The 16,674-nt window shown below is 32.2% G+C and overlaps 1 pseudogene; it reads left to right on the forward strand.

Moving 5' to 3' along the window:
• The first annotated feature begins 2,791 nt into the window (after positions 1-2,791).
• LOC140692593 (heat shock transcription factor, Y-linked pseudogene) lies at positions 2,792-3,346 on the forward strand (annotated as a pseudogene).
• Positions 3,347-16,674: the final 13,328 nt, after the last annotated feature.

A 16,674-nucleotide genomic window follows, 5' to 3' on the forward strand; every position in this document is an offset into this window, starting at 1 on the left:
CTGGAAGTTATTTATCTCTCCTTCTATTCTAAAGAATAGCCTTGTTGATAAATTATTTTAGATTACAGGTTTCTTTCATTCAGGATTTTGAATATGTCTTGCCACTGCCTTATGCCTGTTGTATTTGTGTATGAAACGTGTTTACAAATATAATATATATAATTATATATATATGAATAGAATATACAGAAATGAGGTTAACAAATAAGGAGAAATCATATACATTAAAAAATTGAAAACATTGATGAAGGAAATTAAAAGTGATCCAAAGAAATGAAAAGATCTCTTATGTTAATGATGTGAAACAATGTGGTTGAAACAACCACACTACCCAAAGCAATCTACATTTAGTGTGATTCATGTCAAAGTACCCATGAGATTTTTCCATTTAATAGAACAGGTAATTTCAAAATTTATATGTAACCGCATACATTATGAGTTGCTAAAATAATCTTGAAAAATGTATTAAATCTAATAGTGTAAAGTTCTCTGATGTTAAACAGTCCAAAAAAGCTTTAGTAATTTAAACAACATGATACTGGCTCAAAAACAGACACCAATTAATAGAAGAGAATAGAGCAACCACATATAATCCCTCACACCTATGATCAATTAAACCATGAAAAAGGAAGCAAGAGAATAAAATGAAGAATAGACATTCTCCTCAATAAGTAGTGCAGGGGAGATTGAACATGTAAAAGATACATTAGAATAGTTCCTCATATTGTATACAATCCATAAGCAGAGAATATCTTTCTATTTATTTTGGTTACTTATATTTCTTGCACCTGTAATTTATAGATCAATGTTTAGATCTTTTATTTCACTTATCAAATGTATTCCTAGTTTATCCCTTTTGGTATAAATATGCAGACAATTGTTTTCCTAATTTCTCTTTCTGATAATTTGTTGTTACTATATAAAAATGCAACGGATATTTGCATATTGATTTTGTATTCTGTACGTTTACTAAGTTTGTTCATTATTTGCAACAGTCACTGGAGGAGTATATGGAGTTTTCTATCTATGCATAATTATGTCATCTGTAAAAATTTTACTGCTTTTTTACAAGTTGGATGCCTTTTATATTTTTCTTGACTAGTTGTTCTGGCTAGGGCTTCAAGTAGTGTAATTTAGTACCTGTGAGAATGAGCTAGCTTTTCTTATTACTGGACCAGAGGAAAACCTTCCTGTAAGTTAACATTGAACGTGACGTTAGTCATGGGTTTTTCATATATGGCTTATATTATGTTTAGTTACATTCTATTTAAAGTGAATTTCTTAAGAATATTTTTATAAAAAAGTAAAGATCAGATCTGTGAAAAATTTTCCTACATTTTTTGAGAATGCTTTTTTGAATTCTCTGCTTTTTAAGGGATTGTATCACATATATAGATTTGCATATGATAAGTAATATTTATGAATGAGGACTAAATCCAACTTAAGTATAGTTTATAATACTTATAATATGCAATGTATTCAGGTTGATTATGTTTATTTAGACTGAAAAGAAAAATTTACATTGTAGCTTGAGTTTACAATTATCTATTTAAAAATTTTATCCCTCATTTTGAAATTGGCTCATGTTTAATGGAATATATTTCTAAATAAAGAATATAACTTTTGGCAGAACTGGATTTTCTACGGTTTACTGATACACAACGTAACTATTATTTACAATTAGTGAACAAAACCCTTGCCTTAAAATGCCGGATTTTACTACCAATGTTATCTGTTTCAGGACTGAGATACAAATTGCTTCCTAAAATGCATTACATGGTATTTTCCACCCGAACACACATATAGTGTTCTTTCTTTCTTTTTTGATTGTTTCTTTGTTTGCCCCTTAATGGAGGCACTGCTTATTTAACCCAGGATCTTTTGCATAAGTGTATTTATCAACATCATTTTGGAACACTTAACAGAAGGCTCAAGGGTTTGGATTATAAAGATGAAAAGAAAATTTGTTCCTTCTAAGGACTGAAAAACCTCTGACTGAAAGAATGGCAAAAGTATACATTTGTAAATATACTATAAGATTTTCTCTTTTGTAATTTTAGAGTAGAATATTAACTTACATTTGTTTTACTTATAGAACTTAATTGAAATTTAAAACAAAACTTCTGCCCCTTGGGATTTCTTAAATTTGATTCATTATTTTTATCTAATTTTATTTCATACTTATTTACCATTTATTTTTTATGCAAAACAAATAAACTGATATTTATTCTGCTCATGTTATGAATATAGAGTTACTTATTATAAAGTACACAGAAAAATACTTATTTCCATTTCCAAATCAAATTATGTTTCACTTTAATTAGAAATGATATTGAAATAGATATACATTATCTGTACTGGATTTACACAAATTTCACTTTAAATTCTAAAACTTTAATATTATTTTATATATTTTGTGCATTACTTATACTCTGTTCTTAAATCTGGTAAAAATTTCTGTACAAAAGGAAGGAGATTGGTTTTATTTCATAGACCCCAAAATTAAATTATTTAGAAAGAATTTGTTGGGATAATATTTGCAAATCACACTTTAAATATAAGCATCATATATGTTTCATTTTAACTGGATGAATGACAAGTAAACACTGGCTGAATGTTACACTTGAGTTGCTGAGAGGCCAGTTGTTTTGTAATGTCACAGCTACTCAAGTTGAGTTTCATTGTGAAGGTCTAGCAGTTTATCTGTGCAGGCCTGCTAAAGCAGCATTTGATTTTGCAGTGCTCAAAATCATGCAGATTAGAAAAGTAGCTGTTGATAAATTTAATTGAGATGGCCCATGATTCTTCAGAAATTCAAGTTGTGTCTTGTAAAGATGGACCAACTGGTTCAGCAAAATCCGGTAGATCTCTATTGTGTGATCAAACATTTCCTGGGGACTTGGACTTGAGGTCTATGATTGAAGAAAATGCTTTTCAGACTTTGTCTGAAGAATCCTTGATAAAAACAGCATGATACACACATTGTGTCTCTGAACCAGATGAAGATAATGATTTTCGTTATCTGACATTTCCAAGAAAACTCTGGAAAATAGCTGGGAGTGACCAATTTAAATCCATCTGGTGGGATGATAATGGATATTTCATAGTGATTGATGAAGATGTCTTTAAGAAGGAAGTTTTGGAAAGAAAGGCCCCTTTCAGAATATTTGAAACTGGAAGTATGAAAAGTATACTTAGACAGCTAAACCTATATGGGTTTAAGAAGGTGCGGTAGAATTTTCAAGGTTCTGCTTGTTTAGCTGACTTTCTGGCAGTAGAAAAAGAAGTCTCTGTTTTAAGAAAGGTATTCAGAAATTTTAGTTACCACATGGTAACTTATATATAAAATTTTATTTTGTATATCAATCAATGAAAATATAAAAGTAAAGCTAAATTTTGAAAATTGTATAAAACTACTAAGGCTAAAATCCTTTATTTTTTCTAAAAAATGAGGAGAGTGCCTTAAGTAGTCAATATTATGAGAAACTTTGTTTGCAACTATGAATAATTCCAGAAATCTAAATAAAGGTATTAAGGCTGCTTATAAAAAGTGGCATTCACTGTTACTGCAATGGCTGACTTCTTAAATTTGATGAGTATACTATTTAAATGCATAGTTTCCAAATAAGGAACTTCAAAATATCGTCAGCAATGTTCATATTTTGATGATATTATCTTTGCATTGTAAACGTGGAATCTGAGGTTTTATAAGTTAGCCTTATTGTAGTCTTGTATTTTGGTTTAAAATTTTACTAAAATGTTTCTCCATTGGTTGTAGCTGCATTTGTATCATAATCCAAATGTTAAACGAGGCTGTCCCCAGCTTTTAGTGAGAATAAAAAGAAGAGTTGAGATTAAAAATTCTTGTCTGTTGTCTTCATTGGCTGAAGATTTCAACAAGAAATACTTTAAATCAGGGGTAATGTCGATAAACATAATTCTGATTTTGTGGCTGACACTAGTGGAGAAAGTGCATTTTTACCTTCTGCAAATTTAAACATGCCTCTAATAAGAAAGCCCTCTACTAGCCACATAATTGGTGATACAACAACCCCGATCAGAGGTGATTTTCCTCCTCCATCATCAATGTCAGTGAGACCACCAGAACAAATTGCAGTGGATCAACGAGCTATTTTCAATCAGTTCACCCCTGTCCACGGGTACTCTCAAGTCAGCTACAATGAAACAAATGGCCGTATTGTGAACTCCATTACAACTACAACTTGTATTTCTCAGTACAGCATCTTCTCTCCCATACAGAGCAATTATTTTAGACTGATGTTGGAGCCTTCTACTTTTCCATAAAGATATCACAAAATATCTGCCAATGAACTTCATTTTCCTAAACTTCAACCAGGGATCAACCCACGCATTTCAGTGCCAGTGATAGCTGATAAATCAGTTACCTCTCTTTCAAGGCCAACTCATCAGACATTTTCAGTTTATGAACGTCAAACTAATTACAACTGATCAACCAGAGGACTACCAGATTATGCAGGATAACATTAGTTAAAATTGATGTTGGCAAATGTCATCAAATATCTGCAATTTTCTTATTTTAACAATAATCATAGGTGTGTACCTGTATTTTCCTTATTTTTTTAAATATAGCATATAGTTAAACAGGAGACTAAGTTGCCATTTAACGATAGAAAGAGATATCTGATTGATATGATCTTTTTATGGAAAAATATGGGAGTAAATTTAAATAATTCCTTCTAAGGAAGAAGAAAATATGGGAGAATTTGGAAAAAGACTAAAACATGGAGAGAGGGAAAATTACTAAGTGGATTCTGGTTCATACTGGAAAGTATGAAAAGTGTTAAGTTAGGATAGATTGGAACAGGAGATACATGCAGGAACCGGCCCAGGGATCATGGTCTCTATTATGTCATCCCTGGAATCAAAAAGATCACATGATATAGTCAAAGATGGCACATTCATCATGTGGTAGAATTTAAGAAGTAATTTTATCTATGGTCTTCTTCGTGCTGTTCTAAAAGCATTCCAATTGGTGCTTTCATTTCCTGCCCTGAAGATTCTACATTATATTTTCTAGTCAATAATTTATGTTGCTTTATGTTCCAGCCAAAGTAAAGTTTACGTCCTCAGGGTGGCATTCAATGCCTTTCCAACTCTAAGCACACAAACTCAAATTTGTTTAGTCATTTCTTTATGAATCTGGCAACTGATTACCATGGCATATCTTTATGTTTCACTGTATCTGGATATATATCCAGGCAAATGATTGTCAACAATGTTAGTTCCAAACTCAATACTTTTAATCCAGCTCATCCTTGGATTTTGGGTGTCCTCCTTTTACCTTGTTAGACTATCCCTGTCTCAGCACAGAAACCACCTCCTCCAGATGTTTTCTGTCTATCCCCCTTTCCTTGTCTAACTTGGATACCAGCACAGTAAGCTCAGCACATGCCACAGGATGCATTTTAGTATTTACTGAATGAAAAATACATGTTGACTTTAGCAAAATCCACTTTCTTGAAACAAGAAAACTCTCATGGTTTTCCAACTATTTTGTTATGGTCTTTACTCTTCACCAAAAACTAGCTCTTTTCATAGCCCAAGGACTAATCCCTCAAAACAGTAATTGAAGGTAGGTACAGGAGACAAGTTATTATTTTCTTAATTCATGCCTCCAGAGGTCTAAAGTATTCCATTCCCATTTGCTGGACATTTTCCTGTCTCTTCATCACCCACCCATCCCAAAATAGCTGATATCCTTCCCCATACCAATAATTATACTGCCTTCCAATTATTTTACTTCTTAAATTCAGAGATTTTTCCAGAAGAGACAGTGCCATTGCAAACATTTAATATAGGTTTATACACTCCACATAACTTTTGCCCCTTCTAACCTTAACAGAGGATGTATCTAAAATGTACTTGACCCTTGGCTGTGGTGGTTGCATTCAGTAACCAAATTGCAATCTAAAATGTGTGGACTAGATGGAGGTGAGGGTGATAGAATTAAAAATTTGTCCAACTGCAAGAATACCAAATTTATACAGATATTAGGAAATATAAAATATTCATGAAAGTCTTTGACTATTTCCCATTAATTTAAAATAAAATATGAAGCAATTTAAGAATGTGAAATGCCCTGAAATGCTGGAAAAATTGTAGGAAAAGTCAGGGAGCCTACGGCTTCTGCTCACAATGATTCAGGTAGTGTCAGCTGATAAGACAGTAATGGCAGAATTTAGTACTGATAATGTGTCACCTATTGTGAAGAAAGCTTTTGATAATCTGGAGAATGGGCAAATTGGCCAGGGTGAACTCTAGCAACATGCCACCAATATGACCTTTACCAAGAGAAGAATAGAGACCACTTACAGCTGGAGAACTGTGTCTGAACACCAGTGGTTCTTCCTACAACAAAAACATCAAGCTTTTTATTTTGTCAGCTGAACTCTGATGGTGGCTATGTTGTTGCATACATTAGCATTCTGGGGTTCAGATGGGCTGGTTCAGCAGCTAGTTTCCAGCTCCTTATCAGACAGTGGGTCTTACCGTGATCATCTTAACAAGGTTCTATACTGATAAGTCAAAAGCTACAGTTTACTTTCAAAATTAGAAATCCTAAAGAAGAATATTGTTTGTCCATCTGTAGTTTTCTACCTGGGAAAATCTAGACTATTGGCAAAACTACAAAAGTTGGCTGGTGCTTTGAAAACTATTCTCTGAGCTCTGCCCACTGAATTCTTCCCACTAAATACAACAAATCTCTGTACCACTGTGTCTGTGTGTGAGGATGGATTGTTAAGCAGTAACTAAGATTTTCTTAGTTGAGTCATTAGTGAATTATTCCTCTGCATCTGGCAGAATCTCTGTGAATTAAGAGTTTCATTGAAACACCAGATTTTCTTCCAATCAGGGAGGGATAGATTATATTTCTCCCAGTATACTAATTGTTACCTGTTCATTGAATTCTGAGCTGATGCTAGGGCCAAGCCACTGAACCCTTGAATGGGACTGAGGCATATACATTATTTAGTACCGAGAGCCCAGCACAGGACTGTATCACCTTTTTAATTTAAGCTTATGAATAAGTTTTTTCTTTTAATTCTCATTGTTGACACAACTTATTTTGCCTTTGAACACACTTTGACTAATTTATAGATTCTGAAACACTGAATTATTCCCATTCACACAGAAATTGCAATAACTTTTCTTCCCTTGGACTACCTGGAATAGAGTGAGCGCCCTCATCATTTTGAAAGCAGTCCTCTGTCCTAATATTGCAGAATCTTTACACATCTTTGCCCAGGACTTGAACAAGAGTGTTTGCTGTGGATCTCATGGATTATCGTCACATTCCCTTATGCAACCATGAGAAAACTCCACATTCTTATTCAAAATCAAGTCTTTGTCATTATTGCATTCCCATTGGAAAACAGTTAAGAATTGTAGGAGTTCTGAGATTTTACCATGCTGAGATTTTTAGCAACCTAGCATGTTCAGTTCTTACAGATGCTGTCGGGGAGATGAGACCATCGGTCAGAGACAGTGACTTTTATCACTCACAGCAAGAGCAGCCAGTTTTAAATTTGTATCCATTCACTAATCTCAGATGATTACACAGAATGAAATTTTGATGCCTACAGAAGCAGTGAGCTGTTAACATGAAGAAAGTTTAAGGCATGGTAAGACACTAATTTTATTAATATCTTTATGTACAATTTATTAGAATCACTTATTTATGAGTATCTTTACCTAGGATAAGTATATCATGAGTCAAGTTTACTTGCTGCTAAAACAATCATGAGAAACGATATGGGAAAAAATGACCATTGACTTTTCATTTTTCCTTCCCCTTTTATTTACATATAATTGGCATAAAACATTGTGTAAGTTTAGGTGCACAGGATAGTGATTTGATTTACAACTATCATGAAATAAATATCATAGCAACTTTTGGGAGAATTCATTTTCTCATTTAGATAAAATTTTAAAGTAATACAATTTGTCGTTTGGTTGTGATGAGTAATCTTATGGTCTACTCTCTTAACAACATACATATAGAACATAAATCAGTATTAATTGTAATTTTCATGTTATTACAGGGCATCCTTAGAATACGTTTATTTTATGGCTGGCAGTTTGTAGCTTTTGAGTGCATTAATCAAATTCTCCTTTTCCAAAACCTGCCTCTGTTAATTACAAATCTAATTTCCTATAAGTATCTTTATTTGTTTTTGAATTGTACTTTCTTCTATAACACTGTGCTAGTTTCCCCTACATAAAATACTGTTCGCAATTTTTAATACATTTCAAACTGTTCACCAGAATATATTTAATTATGATATGTTGCTATGTAAATATATTTAATAGTTATTGACTATTCCCCATAGAGTAAATTTCTTGTCCTTGATTTACTTAACTTGCACCTGGAAAATTTTCCCTCTTAATTTTCCTCAAGTTTTTTTTTCCTTACCCCATTTCCCTCCTTCTTGTGAACATCCTGTTTCTTTCTATATGTATAAATCCTTTTCTGTGTTGCTATGATCATTTGTTTAAAATTCCAAATTTGAGTAAAATAATTCAGCATTTGTCATTCTCTTTCTGACATATTTCACTTAGCATATTACCCTCTTTTTCTACCCATTTGTTGCAAATGACAAAATCTTATACTTTTTGCAGCTGAATGATAACCCATTTTATTTTTATCTGTGTGTGTGTGTATAAATACTGCATATATATATATACTTCATATATATATATACTGCATATATATATAGTCTCTGTGTGTGTGTATATATATATAAATATAGATAAATCTGTAATTAAGATGGGTAGATATATACATTATAAACACACATCTTTTTCTCCATCATCTACTGATGAGCAATTAATTTGCTTCTATATCCTGTCTTTTGTGAATATTGCTGCAGTGAATATAGGGTTGCATTTATCTTTTCTAATTAGCGTTTTTATTTTCTTGGAATTAGTATCGAGGTATGGAACTGTAGAATTATATTTCAAATTTATATTTAGATAAATCTCCATGTTGTTTCCACAGTGGCAGCACAATTTTCCATTCACTCCAGCGGTGCATCCGGGTTGTTTTTCTTACATCCTCACCAACAATTATGTTTGTTATCTTTTTGATAATAGTCATTCTGACAGGAGTGACATAAAATCTCATTGTGTTTTGGACTTCCATTTTTCTGATGGTTAGTGATGTTGATCGGTTTCATGTGCCTGTTGGTTACCTTTCCCCCACTGTATATTCATTTTTTGTAATGGGCTAAATGACCATAACTGTCTAATTTCATTTTCAGGCATTATTTGTGTTCCATTATTCTGTTTCTTTTGTGCCACTGCCATATTATTTTTATTACTGTAGCTTTGTATTATAGCTTAAAATCACGGACTGTAATACATCCTCTGTGTTCTTTGTCAAAGTTGTTTGTGTTTTTATTTTGTTTGTTTTCTTTTCTTTCTTTTTTCTTTTTTTTTTTTTTAGTGATTTCAATTCTTTTGTCTTTACATGTAAATTTTAGAATTATTTTTTGTAGGTGTCTGAAAATGCCCTTGGTATTTTTGGGGGAACTGAATTTAATAAGTGTGTTTTCTTGGCTTATTCTGCCATTTAAACAATATATGTTTCCTCATCTACGAACACAGTATATTCTTTCATCTGTTTGCATTACCTTCAATTTCTGTTATAAATATTTTATAGATTTCTGAGTACAGGTCCTTTACCTCCTTGGTTGGATATATTTCTTGATTTTTTTTTTCTAATGCAACAGTAAATGATGCAGTTCCCTCACTTTCTGTATCAGTTAGCTTCTTGATAGTGTGTAGAAATGCAAGATTTCTGTATGTTAATTTTACATTCGGAAATTTTACCAAATGCATTGATAAGCCCTAGTAGTTTTGTGGCGTCTTCTTTAGGGTTTCTGTTTAAATTATGTCATCTGCAAACAGATACTTTTACTCCTTTCCTTAATTAGCTATATTTTACTTTCTTTTATTTTGGATAGCTATGGCTAGAATTTCCAATACTATAATGAATAAAAGGGGTAAGAGTGAGCATTTTTGTCTTCTTCCTGCTCTTATTGGAGATGCTTTCAGATTTTAATCAGTGAGTGTCATGTTAGCTGAGTTCTTGTCGTATAAGACCTTAACTGTGTTGAAGTATGTTTCCTCATGCCCACTTTGAGGAGAAATATATTCATAAATAGATACTGAATTTGTCAAAACATTTTATGGCTCTATTGAGGTGACCATATAAATTTTATTCTTCATATTGTTAGTGTGGTGTAACATACTGATTAATTTGTGGGTATTCAATCACTTTTGCATCCCTGGAGTAAAATGGATTTAATCATATTGTATAATACTCTTAATGTATTGTTTGATTTGCTAACAATTTAGTATTGATTTTTGCATCTATGCTTATCAGTAGTATGTAACCTGTAATTTTTTGAAGTATTTGTTCCAGTTTTAGTAGTAATGTGATACAGAAATTTGGGGTAGTAATCCTCCCTTCCTCTCGAAATTTTTGGAATACGCTTAGAAGTATATGTGACAGTTATTCTTTAAATGTTTGGCAGATATCACCTGTGAAGCTGTCTAGGCCTGGAAATTTGTTTCTTGGGAGATTTTGTTAAATTACTGATTCAATTTCATTAGTGACAATCCGTTCATATTTTCTATTTCTCATTCCATTCTGGAAATTATGTCTTTCTCAGAAATTGTATATTTCTTCTAGGGTTTCCATTTTATAAGCATATAATTTGTTGTATCTTTATGTGATGCTTTGTATTTCTTTGATATAAGCTGTAACTTCTCATTTATTTCAGAGCTTATTAGTCTGTACTCTCTTTTCTGCTCATGTGTATGGTTAAAGATTATCAACATTATTTATCTTTGAAAAGCTATTATTTAGTTTGATCAAATGTTTCTGTTTTTAATCTTTATTTTATTTAATTATGTTCTGACCTTTCAACTGTCTTTCCTTCTACTAACATGTTTATTTATTATTTTGCTACAACATTTGGTTGTAATAATATGTTGTAAGAGACGTGTTTCTTATTTGTATAAGTGGGATTATTTTGCTATAAGTATCCCTATTAATACTGCTTTTGTTAAACCCCATGGATTTTGTTTCTGTTGTCATTTTTCTTTATATATTTTTTGTTTGATTTATACAGCAATCCAGTTGTTGTTAATATTGTATGATTTATTCTCCACACTTTAGTATTTTTCTCAGGTTTTTTCTTTTAATAAATTTCTATTTTCACAGAATCCAAAAGTTTCTTCACAAAACAAGGAAAAAATAATAAAATTTGAACATATATCTGAAAGTCCCAAATTTTTAAAATTATTTTGAAAAATGAATGAAGCTGTGGGTATTACCCTCCCTGAGTTTAGAACATACTACAAAGTTACAGTAATCAATACATCAAAATATGGCACTTATAGAAACACAGAGAAAAATGGAACAAAATAAAGAGTCTGAAAATAAACCCGCACACATATGGTCAATTAGTCTGCAATGAAGGTTGCAAGAGTATACAATGGAAAAAAGATAGTCTCTTCAAAAAGTAGTTCTGAGAAAACAGGACAGTACATGTAAAAGGAAGATGTTAAAATACTTCCTTCCATAGTATAAAAAATGAGATAAAATGGATTAATTCCCTAAATTTAAAGCATGAAACTATACAATATTTGACCAAGAACAGGAGCAGAACTGACTTTGAGATAAATCATAGCAATCTTTATTTTTGATCTGTCTCCAAATTAAAAAAAAAAGGAAAACTAACAGTTACAGTTTTTAGTTTACTGAGGAAAAAATAGATGTATTCTGCGATACAGGGATTCTATTTCTTTTATAAGTGTGAAGTGCAAAAACTTTTGCAGAGCAAAGGAAACCTTCAACAAGACATATGATAACAGACAGAATAGAAGGAAAAATTTCAGACAATGAGACCTACAAAATGTTAAAATCCATAATATATATATAGCATATTAGACTCAATATTTAAAAAATAAAGACCCCAAATGAAAAACAGCTGAAGAATCCTCATGGAAACTTTTCAAAAATAGACATGTGGATGATTTTCATGCTCATATAAAGAAACATAACGTTGCTATTTATTAGGAAAACATAAATCAAAACCAGAATGAAATAATCGTACAGCAACCAAAATGGCTATTAACAAAATGTCTACAAATGACAAACATTAATCAGAATGTCGATAAGAGTGAACCCAGCTACACTGTTGGTGGAAATATAAATTGATGCATCCACTATTATAAAAGTGTGGACAGTGCCCAGAAAACTTGAAACAGAAGCATTATATGTTGCAGCAATTCCAGTTTTTGGTATAAATCTGAAAAAAAATGAAAACATTAACTTAAAGGATATATTACCCCCAATGTTCTTAACATCGTCATTTATAGTAGTCAAGGGTAGAAGCACAACTCAACTGCCCATCAACAGATGATTGGCTGAAATAGATGTGGGATATAGATAACAAAATAAATAATTATTCATTGTATATTAAATAGTAAAATTCTGCCATTTGGAACAATGTGACTGGACCCAGAGAATGTTGCACATAGGAAAATAAGTCATACAGGGAAAAACACTCTACGTTGTCACTTAAATTGGGAAAATAATGATATAAGAGAAATAATCATTAAAAAACAAAAAAAGAATCACATATATATATGTAGTGTACCAAGTAGTGGTTTCATGTGGGGAAAGGGTAGAAGGATGGAGAAGACAGAAATGTTGAAGCTACAATTAATAAATTAGAGAAAAAAAGTGCTATATTTAGAGCACAGGGAAATATTTTAATAATTTAATTGATTTTAAAGAGATTATAGGGGTATATTTTAGTAAAATGTGCATGTAGGTGGGTAAAACATTGAAGAAAAGAACCCAGGAAATTCAAAATATTTTGTAGTACTATGATATTAAGGGAAGTGATTTATTTACTTTCTTTAGTGTTATAATTTCCTAATCAGAATTTAAGCTTTTAGTTGAAAAACTATATACTTTTAAATGTGACATAAGTTGAAACTATTTTTGTCTCTCCCTTTACATCTACAGTCAGTAAAACATTCACATCTGAACAAAAATAACCACAACACAAACAATACTCCAGAACGCATGCGAACAGGTGAAGTTCAGTGGACTAAAGCACACAAAACAGGTTGAACTGAGGAAAGAGCAGAGTTGGTGTCTGCAACCAAGGCCCCCTGAATAGGATTTCTGAGTCTATAAATTCAAAGAACCCAAACTAAAAACAGGGTCTCAGTGGTTCACACAGCTTCGGCCTCCAACTGCACCAGTATTCATGATCACAGGTAACTAGGAGGGAGCCACAATGGAGACAGAGTTTCCATCCTTCAGACACTTAGACATTCATGAATCTGTCCCTACTCCCCATTCACAGTGGTGGAGTCAAGTTATCTTGCAACACTGGACATGGGAAAGGCACTTGCCTGATTCCAAATACCCACCTGTCTTTACAACTTTCCTCAATGTGTACACTGATTCTCAAGGGATATCAGATAAAAGGAAGGGTTCTCCGTCCCAGTGACAACAGTGGCATTAACTACCAGAGAATTCTAAGAAGTGACAATGAAAGCACATCTTTTATCCACACAGTAGCATCAGGAAAGTGCCATTTTGAAATATTATCAGAGGTAGCTCAGGTAAGTAAAACCAATAATTGTGCAATATTGCAAGCTACCAGAAAACAAAAGCAAGGACTCCAACTCCCAATCTGTTATTTAGTGTCATCAGAGCAATAATCTATCAAGATCAAGACCAATCACAGTAACTTTATAGGACAAGCTAACACTCAGATAGACACACACAGACACCGTCACAGACACAGACACAGAAACACACGCACACACACCTACACACACACACACACACACACACAATGTCAGCCCTGCAGGAAACAATGTTAACGTCATGGTATATTGCCATATAATTAATAGAGAATCCAAATAATTGTCATACAGAAACTCAATACAAAAAACAAAACTGAGAAAGCAGTTTAGTGAGCTCAGGAATAAATGAAATGATGATAAGGAATACATTACCAAAGAGACTGAAAATATAAAATAACCTAACATTATTGGAGGACCAGGAGAACTTAATAAATGAGATGAAGAATGCAACAGAAAGCATTGGAAGTAGAGTGTCTTTCTGCAAGAGAGATTAGAAAACTCACCAATAAAAAACTAGAAATGTTAGGAGAGGGCAGAGATTCAAGATATTTAAAAGTGGGGAAATTCTACAGTAGCCATAGACTTCCTCAGGAAGTGCACATTAGTGTGGAATCCTTGGGGGGGGGTAGAAAGTTAGAAGGTAGCTGATTGTTTATTTAAAGAATTAAAATTGATAACTTCCCAAACCTGTGTAAGGAACTGATATACAAGTCCATGAACCAACAAAACACCAATAACTTTAAGACAAAGGGACCTCCTTCAATATAAGTCATATGCAAATTGAAAACACAATGACAGAGTAAAATTTTAAAGACAGCCAAAAAAAGTTATGATAATCTACAAAGGAACCCCCATTAGGCTTTTAGCAGATTTCTGAGCAAAAAATATACACCAAGTGTAAATAAGATTGTATTTTCAAACTAATGAAATAAGATATCACTCACCCAATAATTCTTACACTGTTATCACTTAGATATAAAGTGAAAGTAAAGACTTTAACTAACAAACCTGAATGAGATGAAAAAGCAAAACCGAGACACCTTATTAGAGGTGTAGAAAAGAAGTCTTCTAAGAAATATAAAATGGCAAAAATATGCTAAACATTGACCAAAAGCTAAGGAAAGACCATGAGAAAGGTTCAACACTTTCTTTGGGTATGTTCTTAAATGCTACTATTCTATATGGATTAAAGAGTGAAAAAGAGGTAATCAGGGGCAATAAATACAGATACTTCAAACTGGTATCATGTTCACAAGAGTAAAAGAAATAATTTGAAACAGTAATCATAAAAAGTAAAGTATAATATAAAACAATATTAAAGGAAGATGCTATCAGCAGTAAAAGGACTAAATTATACAGGATATGTTTTATTTTATTTGAAGTATATTAGATGTAAAATATTGTGTAGTTTCAGATGTAAAGCATAGTGATTCCAACCACTTTGTAGATTATATTGCATTATGAATTATTACAGTAATTATAACATACAATTATTTTAAGCAATTGTGTACAACTCCATACTGTATACAGATTATCCTTGTTGCTTCTCTATTAATGTATACTTCTTTGTGTCTGTCAGTGCCCTACCATTGAATTCTCTTTCCCTTCCACTTTGGTAAACATAAATTATTTCCCATATCTTTGAGTCTGCTTATGTTTTGTCTATCTAATCTCTTAACCACTCCATCATGTCTCCACCTAACTACTATCTATCTATCTATCTATCTATCTATCTATCTATCTATCTATCTATCTATCATCTATCTATCTATCTATCTATCTATCTATCTATCTATCTATCTATCTATCATCTATCTATCAAACATCTATCTATCTATCATATAAGTATGTATCTATACTTCTATCTATTTTTCTGTCATCTGTCAATAGATAGCTATACAAAGATGTACACAGATATTTGTTAGTGTTTAGATTCCACATATAAATTAAATTATATCATTTTGTCTTCGTCTAAGTTACTTCACTAAGCACAACATTTACTAGGTTATCTCATGATGCTGAAATAGCAATGTGTTATAGTTTTTCATGGCTGAGTAATATTTATTGCATATTTACAGATACATCATTTCTTCTTAAGTCCATAGTCTGCTGTGGACTCTTGGATTTCTTCCCTGTCTTGCATATTATAAACAGTACTGTTGTGAACATTGGTTCTTCACAATTTAGGGTGTTTTTTCCCAGATATTTCCAAGGAGAGGTTTTACTGGGTCATATGTTAGTTAACTTTTTCATTTTTAAACAAATCTGAATACTGTTTTCCTTAGAAGTTGTACCAATTTACATTACTACCAAGAGTATACAAGAGATTTCTTACCTCCACATCATCTCCAACACTTACTATTTGTAGACTTTTTGATAAAGCCGTTTGACCAGTGTGAAGTGATACCTCGTTGTGGTTTTGATTTGCAATTACCTAATAATTAGTAATGATGTGAAATTTTATCACTTGCCTGTTATTCATCTGAATATTTTCTTTGTAAAAATATTAACTCAGGTACTCTGCTCTTGTTTTTGATTGGGTTTTTGTTTTTCACCTTGAGTTATGTAACCTAAATCCATGTTACATCTATTAACCTACATCTATTAACCCCTGGTCATTTGCATTGTTTGCAAATATGTTCTCCAATTACACAGGCAGTGTTTTCATCTCATTGATAGTGTCCTTAGCTGTACAGAAATTTTCAAGATTGTTTAGGTCCCATTTGCTTATTTTTGCTTTTATTTCTTTTGCCTTAGGAGACTGATATAAGAAAATATTCCTATGATGTATATCCAATAGTGTATCACCTATATTCCCATCTAGCAGTTTTATAGTATCAGGTCTTACGTTTACTTCCTTAATACACATGGAGTTTATTTTTGTATATGATGTCAGGAAATGCTCTCAATTCATTGTTTTTCATGTAGATGTCCAGATTTCACAACACCATC

This window comes from Vicugna pacos, unplaced genomic scaffold (assembly GCF_048564905.1).
Source record: "Vicugna pacos unplaced genomic scaffold, VicPac4 scaffold_13, whole genome shotgun sequence".
In the NCBI taxonomy this organism is placed as follows: domain Eukaryota; kingdom Metazoa; phylum Chordata; class Mammalia; order Artiodactyla; family Camelidae; genus Vicugna; species Vicugna pacos.